Genomic DNA, 8,323 nt, shown 5'->3' with positions numbered 1-8,323 from the left:
AGGGGCACCTGCATCCAACCAGCGGGTCGCTGGAGGAGCTTGAAAGGTGTCTTGGAGGACGAAGTCAGAGACTGTACCACTAGGGGCAGCTCAGCTCCTAGCGTGTGTCCCTGGGTTTCTCAGGGGCACATTTCTACGCATAGCGCTAAAGAGGGGGCCCTCTTCTATGTCAGATGTTGTGCTGTGTGTTTCAGCTGCACTTACCTGATCTGACTCTACTCTTAGCTGGGCAGCTTGAAGCTGTCTGTGCAGGGTTTCGTTTTCCTCCTGCATCCAGGCATTATCTTCCTGTGCCTGGACTTTCTCAGCTTGGGTGCACCTAACTTCTTGGTGCAGGCTGAGATTTTCCCTCTGCACCGCTTAGTAGCTGCTCTGCAGCTGGGCGTGCTGGGCCTGGTGCTCTGCTGTTTGCAGTTGGGTTCTGCGGTGATGAAGAAGGAACATTTGGCCCACTAGGTCTGGGATTGTGCTCTTTGGCTTCTTGAACGGGTTGTTGACATAATCAACTAGTTCCTGCAATGCTTCATCACAATGACTAATATTGTAGCCGTTAAGGTTATCTCTATCCTCTATGGAGAGACAGAGGACAGCTGCAACCACATCTTGCAGTGCTGGGTCGACTGACCTCTGCGGAGCTTCAGCTCCAGTCACGCGGTGCGATTGGTGACTCATTTTACTGGGGCAGTAAAAATTATTGCGACACAGTGGCTCTGATAGCTTGTTGTGTTGCAGTTGCTATAATGCTGACATGAACGCACAGGTGAGAGGCTTCGACCTGTGGCTTACGGGTTACTGTTATGTAATGTGCAAATTTCACTGCATTCTCTTTGGTGGATGTCAATGAGGTGACTTGGCACCTCTCTGTAACATCTAGGTGAAAGCATTAGGAGTTAAATAACAACAAGAGCAGGCTTTGAGCAGACTATCGTAAACTTACCAACCCATAATTCACTCTTAAGAACACTTTCACACCACACTGACTTATGCTTGGTAAGTTGTGAGAGAAGTCAATTGTCAAACAGAACCAAACTTTGAAGTAATGATTCAAGTTATTATTTTGGATTCTTATGCATACACACTGTGACAAACTGGCACGTAGGATGCCTCACATGGGGCACCAATTATTTTGTAGGTTCTACTGGTTGTTTAGATCAGTGTTACCATCAGAAATAATTAATAATTATTTATTTAGTTATTAATTAATATTTAAATTAAATAATAGAATCTAACTCATTAAAACCTCACACGGTGCACCATTAAATTTAGTGCACAACGTTCAGGAGCGGGTTTGGTTATTAGCAATAATTAATAATTATCAAAGATAATTATTATTAAAATCAATAGAACATAGATGAGAATCAACGTTAGCTTTTTTTAATCCCTTAAATCAACAATTATCAAAGACAATAATTAATTATTAACATCAGTGAAACATTGATTAAAATTAACACTAGCTTATTGATCCTTTAAATTCAACAATCATCAAAGATAATTATCAATTATCAAAAATCAATACAATATTTATGAGGATTAATATCGCCGGGGCACTACCCTGGAATCAGGGACTAATAACCGGATACTATAACAGTCTCAATATTAGATTGTTCTCTTAGAAAAATCGACATCTGAAGAATATCATACTTTGAAAAGAAACAATGAAGGCCTGAATCCGAGCACTGACATCCCCTGTCAGCATTTGACACAGGTGTATGCAAAACAAACCAAAACACTTCTCTTTGAAATATAACAAAGTTTATTTATGCAGTAATATCAATTAATAATCAATACAATGCAGTCAATAAACTTCCGACATACAACTACAAAATAAACAGTGACATGATTAGATATGGTAACCAAAATAATCCTATAACACGTGATGAAGGTGTGTGTGTGTGGGTGTGTGTGTGTGTGTGTGTATGTAAGGAGGGATGCGAACAAAATGGTAAACGTGACTCTTGTGGAGAGTACGTCATACAAGATTTCCGGCCAGAGAATATGGCCACGAATGTGGGCGGAGAGAAGCCGGGAAATGGCGTATGCCCGTTTACCGTGTCTCCGCTTGTACGATATCTTAGGAACAAAGCTGAGCTTTATCACGAAGTTATCTACTAGCCAAAAGTGTGTGCGAGTATGTTTGTGAGGGGTCATGTGTGTGTGTGTGTGTGTGTTTAGTACGAGAGAGAGAGAGAATAAAGTGGCGGCACCAAAGCTGGTTTCGCGATCGTGGGAGAGAAAGCAGCTGTTAGTTTATCACTCAGAGATGCGGTGGACAGCTCGTAAACTGTCCAGCAGTCTTTGATCCTTTAATGGATAAACTCAGTGTGCTGGTCTCACCCGCGATGGCGGAAATACACAACAGTCCAATATGGTTGGACTACAACACAGCAGATCTCATTCGTGATAACAGTACATTACAGTAATACCTTGAGTATTATTAGCAGCAATGAGTGGACTCGGTGGTCCGTAAACTGTACAAGCAATAACCTTGATACACAAGAATAACACACTATAATATTCTATCTCTGCCCAGACATAAACCTCTTGAATCGTATGAGGACACAGACAAATGTGTGTTCATCCATCCTTTAACTCCGACTCGGTTCCTCGAGGCTCGGGTGATGACAGGAGGCCGTTTCCTCGCTCTGTCGGCGCACACGGCTGCTGATTCTTGGCGGGCTGGCGGAGAAATCAGAAATGTCAACTTGATTGGAGATGGAAGAGAAATCTTTAATCTCTTCACTTCTGCAGGCAAACGGATGAAGATGCGGATTGCTCGGCGGTCTCCTTCGGATCCGTTACTCTGTGTTCAACCGAACACTAATCTCAACTCGTTCAGCGAGATGGAGATTGTATGGCCACAGTTTCAAGTCGGACGTTACTTCCTTGTGCCACGAAGCTGCACCTGAGAGCAGCGATGAGCTGCGTCTATACACTGTAAGCAAAGTTGCTGGAAGCAAATCCCGGAAGCATTTCAAAGGTATTTCTACTCCTGATGATGTCATAGTTGAGGGACGTTCTGTTGTGTGCCTCATCCAATAGGAGTTGAGAGTTCGATCCTTTAGTGAGCAAGGCTTCATGGGATTTGTAGTCTGTTTTGGACTCCCTTTGTTTGATTTTGGCGCGATTTTTATCAGTAAGATTTACGACTTGGTATGTGGGGCTGAGTTAGGTTTTACGACTGTGTTAGGCCTGCCTTTGTCTTCTATCTGAATACATGAGGCCCAATATATGAATTTAAATGCAGTACTGTTTGCAATTTCAAGTATACATTCTTCTGTCAATCTCCAATGATAGAGTAGATCAAGAAAAGTCTGCTCATGTTTGCTCTGTCAGAATGGCCGCGTGTTCTGAAGCGCCAGACTCAAGGATCTTTAAACATTCTAATGTAAAGAGTGTTCTGGTCTACAAATGGATGTGTGGGTTCAAATCCCACTTCTGACAAGTCAATTTAACCAAGTGGTATGAAGTTAAATGCTGTACTGTTTACAAATTCAAGTATTCTTTTGTCTGCCGATCTCCAGTGATAGATTAAATAAAGAAAAGTCTACTCAGGTTGGCTCCATCAGAATGGCCGAGTAGTTTAAGGCACCAAACTCAAGGCTCTTTGAACTTTTTCATGTAAAGAGTGTTCTGGTTTTCAAATGGAGGCATGGGTTCAAATCCCACTTCTGAAAAGTCAATTTCACCAAGTGGTATGAATTTAAATGCAGTACTGTTTACAGTTTCAGGTATACTTTCTTCTTCCAATCTCCAGTGATAGAGTAGATCTCTGCTCATGTTTGCTTTGGCAGAATGGCTGAGTTCTCTGAAGTGCCAGAATCAAGGCTCTTTGAATCTTTTCATGTAAAGAGTGTTCTGGTCTCCAAATGGAGGCGTGGGATCAAATCTCTACTTCCAACAAGGCAAATTTACAAAGTGGTATGAATTTAAATGCAGTAAAGAGTTTCAAGTATACTTTCTTCTGTCAATCTCCAGCCATAGAGTAAATCAAGAAAAGTCTGCACTTTTTTTTTTGGCACTGTCAGAATGGCCGAGCAGTCCAAGGCACCAGACTCAAGGCTCTTTGAACTTTTTCACGTAAAGAGTGTTCTGGTCTCCAAATGGAGGCGTGGGTTCAAATCCCACTTCTGACAGGGCAATTTTACCAAGTGGTATGAATTTAAATGCAGTAATGCTTAAAATTACCAAAACACATTCTTCTGTCAATCTCCAGTCATAGAGTAAATCAAGAAAGGTCTGCATTTTTTTTTAAGGACTGTCAGAATGGCCGAGCGGTCCAAGGCACCAGACTCAAGGATCTTTAAACATTCTCATGTAAAGAGTATTCTGGCCAACAAATGGATGTGTGTTTGAAATCCAACTTCTGACAGGGCAATTTTACCAAGTGGTAGGAATTTAAATGCATTACTGTTTACAGTTTCAAGTTTTCTTTCTTCTACCAATCTCCAGTGATAGAGTAGATCAAGAAAAGTCTGCTCATGCTTGCTCTGTCAGAATGGCCGAGTGGTCTAAGGCGCCAGACTCAAGGCTCTTTAAACCTTCCCACGTAAAGAGTATTCTGGTCTAGAAATGGATGTGCGTTTGAAATCCAACTTCTGACAAGTCAATTTTACCAAGTGGTATGAATTTAAATGCAGTAATGTTTACAATTACCAAAACACTTTCTTCTGTCAATCTCCAATGATAGAGTAGATCAATAAAAGTCTGCTCATCTTGACACCATCAGAATGGCTGAGTAGTTTATTGCACCAGACTCAAGGCTCTTTGAACCTTTTCACATAAAGAGTGTTCTGGTCTTCAAATGGAGACCAAGGATCAAATCTCACTTCTGACAAGGCAAATTTACCAAGTTGTATGAATTTAAATGCAGTACTTTTTACAGTTTAAAGTTTTCTTTCTTCTACCAATCTCCAGTGAAAGTGTAGATCAAGAAAAGTCTGCTCATGTTTGCTCTGTCAGAATGTCTGAGTCTTTAAACATTCTCATGTAAAGAGTGTTCTGGTCTACAAATGGATGTGTGTTTGGAATCCAACTTCTGACAAGTCAATTTTACCAAGTGGTATGAATTTAAATGCAGTAAGGTTTACAATTACCAAAATGCTTTCTTCTGTCAATCTCCAGTGAAAGAGTAGATCAATAAAAGTCTGCTCATGTTTGCTGTGGCTGAGTGCTCTGAAGTGCCAGAATCAAGGCTCTTTTAATCTTCTCACTTAAAGAGCCTTCCGGTGACCAAATGGAGGCGTGGGATCAAATATCTTCTTGCAACAAGGCAAATTTACAAAGTGGCATGAATTTAAATGCAGTACAGTTTCAAGGATACTTTCTTCTGCCAATCTCCAGTGATAAAGTAAATTCAAAGATAAAGGCTCTTTGAACCTTACTCACGTAAAGAGTGTTTTTGGTCTGCCTAATGGAGTTATGGGTTCAAATCCCACTTCTGACAGGGCAATTTTACCAAATGGTATGAATTTAAATGCAGTAATGTTTACAATCACCATAACACTTTCTTCTATCAATCGCTAGAGATAGAGTAGATCAATAAAAGTCTGCTCATCTTGACACCATCAGAATGGCTGAGTAGTTTAAGGCACCAGACTAAAGGCTCTTTGAACCTTTTCACATAAAGAGCGTTCTGGTCTTCAAATGGAGACCTAGGATCAAATCTCACTTCTGACAAGTCAATTTTACCAAGTGGTAGGAATTTAAATGCATTACTGTTTACAGTTTCAAGTTTTCTTTCTTCTACCAATCTCCAGTGATAGAGTAGATCAATAAAAGTCTGCTCATGTTTGCTCTGTCAGAATGGCTGAGTTCTCTGAAGCACCAGACTCAAGGCTCTCTAAACCTTCCCACGTAAAGAGTATTCTGGTCTACAAATGGATGTGCGTTTGAAATCCAACTTCTGACAAGTCAGTTTTATCAAGTGGTATGAATTTTAATGCAGTACTGTTTACAGTTTCAAGTATACTTTCTTCTACCAATCTCCAGTGATAGAGCAGATCAAGAAAAGTCTGCTCATGTTTGCTCTGTCAGAATGGCTGAGTGCTCTGAAGCACCAGACTCAAGGCTCTCTAAACCTTTGCACATAAAGAGTATTCTGGTCTATAAATGGATGTGCATTTGAAATCCCACTTCTGACAAGGTAATTTTACCAAGTGGTATGAATTTAAATGCAGTAATGTTTCAAGTATACTTTTTGAAACTGTAAACAGAAATACATTTAAAATCATACCACTTGGTAAAATTACCCTGTCAGTAGTGGGATTTGAACCCATAACTCCAGTTGGCAACCAGGACACTCTTTATATGAGCAAGTTCAAAGAGCCTTGACTCCGACGCCTTGGACCGCTCGGCCATTCTGACAGTGCAAACAAGAGCAGACTTTCTTCTGCCAATCTCCAGTGATAGAGTAAATCAAGAAAAGTCTGCACTTGTTTGCACTGTCAGAATGGCAGTGTTCTGAAGTGCCAGACTCAAGGATCTTTAAACATTCTCATTTAAAGAGTGTTCTGATCTACAAATGGATTTGTGTTTGAAATCCAACTTCTGACAAGGCAATTTTACCAAGTGGTATGAATTTAAATGCAGTACTGTTTACAGTTTCAAGTATACTTTCTTCTACCAATCTCCAGTGATAGAGTAGATCAATAAAAACCTGCTCATGTCTGCTCTGACTGAGTGCTCTGAAGTGCCAGAATCAAGGCTCTTTTAATCTTCTCACTTAAAGGCTTTCTGGTCTCCATTGGAGGCGTGGTATCAAATCTCTACTTGCAACAAGGCAAATTTACAAAGTGGTATGAATTTGTATGCAAAGTGGTATGAATGCAGTACAGTTTCTAGTTTACTTTCTTTTGCCAATCTCCAGTCATATAGTAAATCAAGAAAAGTCTGCATTTATTTGCACTGTCAGAATGGCTGAGTGGTCTAAAATGCCAAACTCCAGGCTGTTTGAACCTTCTCAAGTAAAGAGTGCAGTAATGCAGTAATATTTACAATTACCAAAACACATTCTTCTGCCAATCTCCAGTCATAGAGTAAATCAAGAAAAGTCTGCAATTTTTTTTTTTTTTTTTTTAATTCATTTAAAGGACTGTCAGAATGGCCGAGTGGTCTAAGGCGCCAGACTCAAGGCTGTTTGAACCTTCTCAAGTAAAGAGTGTTCTGGTCTCCAAATGGAGGCGTGGGTTCGAATCCCACTTCTGACAGGGCAATTTTACCAAGTGGTATGAATTTAAATGCAGTAATGCTTAAAATTACCAAAACACATTCTTCTGTCAATCTCCAGTCATAGAGTAAATCAAGAAAGGTCTGCATTTTTTTTTAAGGACTGTCAGAATGGCCGAGCGGTCCAAGGCACCAGACTCAAGGATCTTTAAACATTCTCATGTAAAGAGTATTCTGGCCAACAAATGGATGTGTGTTTGAAATCCAACTTCTGACAGGGCAATTTTACCAAGTGTTAGGAATTTAAATGCATTACTGTTTACAGTTTCAAGTTTTCTTTCTTCTACCAATCTCCAGTGATAGAGTAGATCAAGAAAAGTCTGCTCATGCTTGCTCTGTCAGAATGGCTGAGTGGTCTAAAATGCCAGACTCCAGGCTGTTTGAACCTTCTCAAGTAAATAGTGTGCTGGTCTCCAAATGGAGGTATGGATTCAAATGCCACTTCTGACAAGTCAATTCCACCAAGTGGTATGAATTTAAATGCAGTACAGTTTCAAGTATACTTTCTTCTGTCAATCTCCAATGATAGAGTAGATCAAGAAAAGTCTACACACGTTTGCACTGTCAAAATGGTTGAGTGGTCTAAGGCGCCAGACTCAAGGCTCTTTAAACCTTCCCACGTAAAGAGTATTCTGGTCTAGAAATGGATGTGCGTTTGAAATCCAACTTCTGACAAGTCAATTTTACCAAGTGGTATGAATTTAAATGCAGTAATGTTTACAATTACCAAAACACTTTCTTCTGTCAATCTCCAATGATAGAGTAGATCAATAAAAGTCTGCTCATCTTGACACCATCAGAATGGCTGAGTAGTTTATTGCACCAGACTCAAGGCTCTTTGAACCTTTTCACATAAAGAGTGTTCTGGTCTTCAAATGGAGACCAAGGATCAAATCTCACTTCTGACAAGGCAAATTTACCAAGTTGTATGAATTTAAATGCAGTACTTTTTACAGTTTAAAGTTTTCTTTCTTCTACCAATCTCCAGTGAAAGTGTAGATCAAGAAAAGTCTGCTCATGTTTGCTCTGTCAGAATGGCTGAGTCTTTAAACATTCTCATGTAAAGAGTGTTCTGGTCTACAAATGGATGTGTGTTTGG

At 40.1% G+C, this 8,323-nt stretch overlaps 2 non-coding genes across 2 annotated transcripts; both read left to right on the top strand.

Annotated features, from left to right (window-relative positions):
- Window positions 1-4,020: 4,020 nt before the first annotated feature.
- trnal-caa (transfer RNA leucine (anticodon CAA)) lies at window positions 4,021-4,133 on the top strand. The gene is made up of 2 exons: window positions 4,021-4,058; window positions 4,088-4,133. It is a non-coding gene; the product is annotated as a tRNA-Leu (tRNA).
- A 2,959-nt stretch (window positions 4,134-7,092) lies between these two features.
- trnal-caa (transfer RNA leucine (anticodon CAA)) lies at window positions 7,093-7,205 on the top strand. The gene is made up of 2 exons: window positions 7,093-7,130; window positions 7,160-7,205. It is a non-coding gene; the product is annotated as a tRNA-Leu (tRNA).
- The last annotated feature ends 1,118 nt before the right edge of the window (window positions 7,206-8,323 follow it).

Source organism: Myxocyprinus asiaticus, chromosome 31, assembly GCF_019703515.2.
Source record: "Myxocyprinus asiaticus isolate MX2 ecotype Aquarium Trade chromosome 31, UBuf_Myxa_2, whole genome shotgun sequence".
NCBI lineage: Eukaryota > Metazoa > Chordata > Actinopteri > Cypriniformes > Catostomidae > Myxocyprinus > Myxocyprinus asiaticus.
The sequence above is the reverse complement of the archived record's forward strand: the minus strand, read 5'-3'. Positions and strand labels throughout refer to the sequence as shown.